Below are 8,432 nucleotides of genomic sequence, written 5' to 3'. Positions count from 1 at the left end.
GAGGAATCGTTATCAGTGTTGCAAGCTCACAACCATCGTTATGCAGATGATACAGTTCTTATGGTCACATCTGCAAATATCCTCCAAAAACTTCTAGATGCTGTTGTGGAAGCCAGCGAACATCTCTGCCACGATATCAGTATCAAGAAAACAAAATGCACGGTGGTTTCAAAGTCGGAGGTCCCACCAACTTGTCCACTGAAAGAAGGAGAAATAGAAATCCAACGTCTGCTCCTTCAATTATTTAGGAGCTCTTGTCACCTCAGATGCTCGTTGCAAGAAGGAAATCAGACGCAGGATCAGACGAGCAAAAGATGCATTCTCCAAACTCAAGGTCTCAATGGAAACAAAAAAAATATCGTTAAATTTTTTTTATGGTCGACTCTCCTGAATAGCTGCGAGTCCTAGAAACTGACGGCTGAAACTCGGCGCAATACAGAGGCCGCAGAAATGTGTGGTTCTGCCGCAGGGTGTTGCGCTCCCCTTACACCGACCGAGCGTCCAACGAGGAGATCCGCAGAAAAGTCGGACAGGGACGCGAACTTCTAGAACTTCTAGAATCGGGAAGAGCAGAGAGAAACTTAGCCTAAGCGGTAAAGATGAAGGCAAGCGACCTCGAGGTAGACAGAGAATAACATTGGTCGACAATTTCAATATTCAAACACTTCGATGTCTTTGGAGCAGAGGTCGACAACGTGAAACATGGCGCCAAGTAGTTCGCCAAACACCGCATCGGTGAGGGAACAGAAAGAAAACACACACATACATACATACATACATACACATACACATACACATACACACACACACACACACGCTCTTTCTCTTTCTCTCTCTCTCTCTCTCTCTCTCTCTCTCTCTCTCTCTCTCTCTCTCTCTCTTTACACACACACACACACACACACACACACACACACACACACACACACACACACACACACACACACACACACACACACACACCACAACACACACACACACACACCACACAACACACACACACACACCACACACCACACACCCACACACAACACACACACACACCACACACAACACACACACAATTGTATATATACAAATATATAACATACTCTCTCTCTTTGTCTTGGTAAGAGATGCATTTCATCAGCATAGTAATGAAAATGAAACAGACATGCCAAAACGAAGCAATATAGATACTTTGACACAGTATTATCATATATGTAAAGAGTAACGCATATACATTAATGGTTTGTGGATTCGTTCAGTAAAAACAGTATGACAAATATTATATTTTTTCAACAGAGAAAAAGTACCATTATTGTTAATGCTCATTTGCTACCCAAAGCGTGTTGATGATATTTATATTTAATGTTACTCTTTTAGACTCACATTGAAAAGCACATCAAAGTAACAATTGATCCTTTAACTTTTTAATTAATTTGATACTGTATTTTTGTATAATTAATTCTATAAATTGTATATCACGTTCATTTTATACAACAGATTATAGCATCAAATGTTATCATTAAGGTTAGATTGAACGTATATCTTAAAAAGAAGAAGTAAAGGAAGAAGAAGAAGAAGAAGAAGACGAAGAAGAAGACGAAGACGAAGACGAAGAAGAAGACGAAGACGAAGAAGAAGACGAAGAAGACGAAGAAGAAGACGAAGAAGAAAGACGAAGAAGAAGACGAAGAAGAAGACGAAGAAGAAAACGAAGAAGAAGACGAAGAAAAAGAAAAGAAAAAGACGAAGAAGAAAACGAAGAAGAAGACGAAGAAAAGAAGACGAAGAGGAAGACGAAGAAGAGACGAAGAAGAAGAAGACAAAAAAGTAGACGAAGAAGACGAAGAAGAAGAAGAAAGAAAAACGAAGAAGAAGACAGAAGAGACGAAGAGCAAGAAGAAGACGAGAAAGACGGGAAAAAGACAGAAGAAGAAGGAAGACAGAAGAGCCAAGAAGAAGACGAAGAGAAAGACCAAGAAGAAAACGAAGAAAAAGAAAAGAAAAAGACGAAGAAGAAAGACGAAGAAGAAACGAAGAAGAAGACGAAGAAGAAAACGAATAAGAAGACGAAGAAGAAGACGAAGAGAAAGACCAAGAAGAAGACTAAGAAAAAGAAAAAGAAGAAGAAGAAGAACGAAGAAAAAGACGAAGAAGACGAAGAAGAAGAAGACGAAGAAGAAGAAGACGAAGAAGAAGAAGAGAGAAGAAGACGAAGAAGAAGACAAGAAGAGAAAAAGACGAAAAGAAGAAGAAGACAAGAAAAAGACGAAGAAGAGAAGACGAAAACAAGAAAGACGAAAGAAGAAGAAGAACGACGAAGAAAAGAAGAACACGAATACGAAAAGAACGAAGAAGAAGCAAAAGAAGAATAAGACGAAAATGAAGACAAGACGAAGAAAAGAAGAAGAAGACGAAGAAGAAGACGAAGAAGACGAATAATAATAATAATAATAATAAGACAAAGAAGAAGAAGACGAATAATAAATAATAATAATAAGACGAAACAAAAACAAAAGAAGAGAGACTACTGACGGTGAGCTCTGTCAGTACTTTACTTATTTTATCCCTTACCCCAGATTAAAAGGCTTTAATTCTGACGTTCATTATCGAAGCAGTGACGATCCATTAATATACAGAACACAAAAACAAAACACAAATACAGAGACTCTCTCTCTCACACACACGCATAGCACACCACACAAACACTAACACAGAAGCACACACACACACTAACATACACACACACAAACAAAAAAACACAAGAACACACACACCAGACACAGACACACACACACGACACACACACAGACCCCAACACACACACACACACACACACACACACACACACGCACACATAGACATAAAGCACAGAAATACACACTCACACAAATGAAAACACAGACGCACATATACACACCAACAAACACACACATGCAAACAAACAAACACACACACACACAAATTCACTACCACACTATACAACATATCTAATAGGTTGACAAATTATAAATATTCACTAGCTCTAGTGGAACAAACATACTAAATATTCTCACTAACAAAAAGAATTAGGCAAATTATTCTAAAATAACAACGCCCCATTAATACGTTTAGAGTGATAACAAATGCAATAAATGGGCTTTGGAAGTACTTGTGGCTATCAAAACTGCGACAGCGACCTGGCAACATAATCAGCTGAAAGTACCGCTCGTACAAGAGGATTGAAACGCTCGTTGGAACAAAAGACTTTTATGGAGAGTGGAATTTGAGAGAATGTTGTTCCTTGACAAAGGTCCTTACGTACATACATACATTATATATTCATTATTATTATAATTTAAAATATAAAATATAATATATAAAATATATATATATAATATATATAAATATATAAACAATATATATTATTCCATTTTATCTATAATTATTTCAATTCTTCTATTTGTTATTCTATATTATATCTCATTAGTTATCTTCTCGTCTATTTCTATTTATATCTATTTTCTCTACTAATTCTATACTCTTTATTCTCCATTCTAATTCATAATCTATAAACTAAATCTTCTCTATATTCTCTTATTTATATCTCGATTATCTATATATATCTATCTATACTCTTCTCTGTCTTTCTATATTCTACTCTATATTATTATATATTCATATCTACATTAAAATCTGTTAGCAATATTGACTACTAAATATCATCCAACTATTTATATTATATATATTCTCTATATCTATTAGATATTATTTTTCTATCTCATAATCTATTATATACATCTAGATCTATATATATTCTTCTCTATATCATCTATGATCATCTCTCTATTCTCCTATAGATCTTCTATTAAATATGAATTATATCTATAAATATCATATCAATCTATCATAATATATTTCTTATTATAACATATATCTAATATTATATATATATATCATATATATTAATATATTTGAATATATATATATCTATCTTGATATTTCTATGTATATATTCTATATACTATTTATATTATTATTATATTTTCTAATTATATTTTATTTACTATATTATAATAAAATTATTTATATATCTATATATATATCTTCATTCTATATCCTTCTTTTTATCTATCTATTTATCATCTTAAATCTTATCTCTATATATCAATCTCTTCTTTTCTCTCTTCTCTTCCTCTCTCTATATATCTATCTTATCTCCTAAACTCTCTCTCTCCTCTACTTAATTCTCTCATCTATCCTCTCTCTCTAAATTTTTACTCCTTTCTCTCCAATCTTCCTCTCTTGATCTTATAAACTTTTCTATCTTCTCATATCTATTCTTTTCTATCCTTGTCAAATTTTACTTCTAATATCTCTCTCTTCCCTTTTCTATTTATTTCTTCTTTATCTATTTATATTATTCTTCTACTCTCTTTTCTTCTCTATCTGTTTATCTCTTCTATTATCTATCTCTTCCTCTATATATACCCTCTCTCCTATCTCTTTTCCTTTTATCTATCTTTTATCTTTATTCTCCTTTTTATCTATTTATTTTTATCTTCTTCCTCCTCTCTCTCTCTCTCTATATCTTCTATATATCTTCATATCTACTCTCTATCTCTATCTATCTATTACTCTATATATTATCTATTTCTCTCTATCTCTCTCTCTATCTCTAATATTTATTCTATGTATTTCTCTCTTATATATTTATATTATCTCTTTCTCCCTACTATTCTCTCTCTATTCTATATCTCTATCTCTTCTATATATCTTATATCTATATTTATGTGTATATTATATATATGTATTTATATTTAATTTTATATCTATTATAATCTATTATATCTTCTGTATTCTTGACCTTTATCTTCTTATCCTATTATATTTACTATATTTATTATATAATTTATGTCTATATTTCTTACATATATATCTGTCTCTTTTATGTTCTCTATTTCTATCTGTTCTATATAATCTTATACTATTTATGTACTCTATTATTTTTTATTTATATTTATTTTTATATTTTTATTATTTTTTAAAAAATATATATATATTTTTTTATATATTATTTTATCTTTTATTTTCTCTTCTTTTCTATTTATTATTATTATTTTTTTTTTCTTTTTTTTTTTTATTTTTATTTATTTTAATTTTTTACTCGTTTTCCTTTATTTATTATCTATATTATTCATTCTATATTTTATATATTTTTTTTTTTTTTTTTTTTTTATTTTTATATTCTTTAATTTATTTTTATCTTTTATTTTTTTCTTATTCTTTTTTTTATTTTTTTTTCTTATTTATTTTTTTTTTTTCCCCTCCTTTCTTTTTTTATTCTATTTATTTTTCCTATATCTCTATTTCCCTTTTTTTTCCCCCCCCTTCCCCCCCCAAATAGGTCCCCTTTTTTGTTCTTTTTTTTATTTCCCCCAAAAAATTTTTAAAAAATAAATTTCCATAAGTTTTAAAAAAATTTTAAAACTTTTTTAACCCCCCTTTTTTTTTTTTCCGATTCAAATAAAACCCTAATTTTTTTACCGTTTTGGATTTGAAACCCTTAAGATTGGGTAAAAATTAGTAATTTATATCTTCCTATTTTTCCTTTATTATATTATATTTCTATTCATATTTATCTTTTTTTATTCTTATTATATTTTTATTTTTTATCTCATTTTTTTATTTAAAATATTATTATAATTATATTATTTCTTTATTAAATTTTATTATTTTTATATTTAAATAAATTTTATTTATAAATTTTTATATAATTTATATTATCGTTAACATTTTATTTTTAAAATCTAATTTTTTTTTTTTTTCCTTCCTTTTATTTATAATTTTTTTTTTTTTTTATTTTTTTTTTATAAAAAAAAATTTTTCCCCCTTTTTTTTATTTTTTTTTTATTTTTTTTTCTTTCTTTTTATTATTTTTTTTTTTCTTTTTTTATGAAAATTTAATGGTTTATCCTTTTTTATCTTTTTTTATCTTTTCCCCCTTTTTATTTTCTTAAAATTTTTTCTTTTTTTCTTTTTATATATATATATTATATATATTATATTTCTATATTTATATATATTATTATATTGATATAGATATATTATAGACTTCTACTATATTCTATATATATATGATATATTTCTATTTAAAATTTTATTTATTTATATTGTATATAATTATATATGAAACTTATATATAGATTATATGATATATTATTATTTTATTCTTATTTATCTATTATATTATCTATATATAATATATATCTAATTATATATTATCTAATATATATATATAATATATATATATATATATTATATATAATATATATATATATATATTTAATATATAAAATAATAAACATTAGCTTTATATAATATATTTATATATAATATATATATATATATTATATAATATTTTTATAAATATATAAATATTCCCAATATAATATAATTACTGATATATTATATAAATATATTATATATTAAAAATATTAAAAATAATATATATAATGATAATTTTAAAAATTTTAAATTTAAAATATATATATCAATATAGCTTTATATATATAATATATATAACTAAATATTTATCATAATAATAACTTAATATATACTATAATATATAATATTACTATATTAATATATATATACCATATAATAATATAATAAATATATATAATAATAGATATTATATATCTTATATAATAAATAATATACTAATCTTATCATTATCTATATTTTAGTTCTATTACTAAGATATATATTCTTATAATATATATATATATACTAATATTTATAAATATTATGTTTTAAATTTAAATATTATATAACATATAAAAAAATAAAAGAGATAAATAAATAATATATAAATAATATAAAAAAAGAGATAATTAAATTATAAAAAAAAATAAAATATAAAAAATAAATAAAAAAAAGAAAATATAAATATATAAAAGATTAAAATATATAAAAAAAATTATATATATATAAAAAATAGATATATAATATATATTAATATATATATTATTATGCATATATATATATATACTATATTATATATATATTATCATATATATATATATCTATATATATATACATATACATGTATATATATATATATATATATATATATATATATATATATATTATATATTATATATATATATATATATATGCATAATATATATATAGTACACACATATATATATATATATATATATATGGGGCCGCGGTGGCCGAATGGTTAGAGCGTCGGACTCAAGACTGTCACGACGGCAATCTGAGTTCGAGGGTTCGAGTCACCGGCCGGCGCGTTGTTTCCCTTGGGCAAGGAACTTCACCTCGATTGCCTGCCTAGCCACTGGGTAGCCAAGCCAGCTCAAGTCAGTGCCAGGTAAATAGAGATGGTGACTCGATAAAAACACCGGGCGGAAGGCAATGGCAAACCACCGCTCTAAATTGCTAAGAAAAAATCATGGAAAGCCCATGATCGTCAAGGCCGCGGTGGCCGAATGGTTAGAGCGTCGGACTCAAGACTGTCACGACGGCAATATGAATTCGAGGGTTCGAGTCACCGACCGCCGCGTTGTTCCCTTGGGCAAGGAACTTCACCTTGATTGCCTACCTAGCCACTGGGTGGCCAAGCCAGCCCAAGTCAAGTGCTGGTCCCAAGCCCGGATAAATAGAGAGAATTATTACCTAAAAGGTACCACCGGCACTCTCCGTGGAAAGGAACTGGGGACCCTACCACGTACTCACTCCAAGAGCATCACAACATGAAAACTACAATTAAGTATCATGCTGTGACCACGGCGGCTCAGACATGAACCTACCGTTAAAAGAAGAAGATATTATATATATATATATATATATATATATATATATATATATATATATATATATATATATATATATACATGGATGTATGCATGCACATACAAGTACATAGCTACACATTAGAATTACTACCCCTTTGTACCGTCCAGTCCCGCCATATCAAATCACCGCCTGTGCAGATTATCCATCGCCCTTCTCCTCCCTCTCTCGCCGACATACCTCTCCCTAAGACGTCCCATAGCTCACCAAAACAAGTTACTCCGGCGCATAAATCTGCATGCTTGTCCTCGCCTCTCTGTCTGTCAGCAGTTGCTATGGGCGAAGGGATAGAGAGGGAGAAATATGTTCTAGGCGGAGCGAGCGATTCCATACCGTCATCTGCACAATGGCATTAGAGCGAAGGCACTTTTATAGGGGTATGGACTGCTATAATTCTACCAGGACGAATGGCACGAAACGTTTAATGTTCTGCGCGAGATTTGTGGTTAAAACTATTTAAAGATGTCATATCAATCATCAGCATAATATATATATATATACATATATATATATATATATATATATATATATATATCATATCTATATTCTATATATCTATATATATCTTATGTATATATATATATATA

Source organism: Penaeus monodon, chromosome 26 (assembly GCF_015228065.2).
Source record: "Penaeus monodon isolate SGIC_2016 chromosome 26, NSTDA_Pmon_1, whole genome shotgun sequence".
NCBI lineage: Eukaryota > Metazoa > Arthropoda > Malacostraca > Decapoda > Penaeidae > Penaeus > Penaeus monodon.
Note: the sequence above shows the minus strand (reverse complement) of the source record.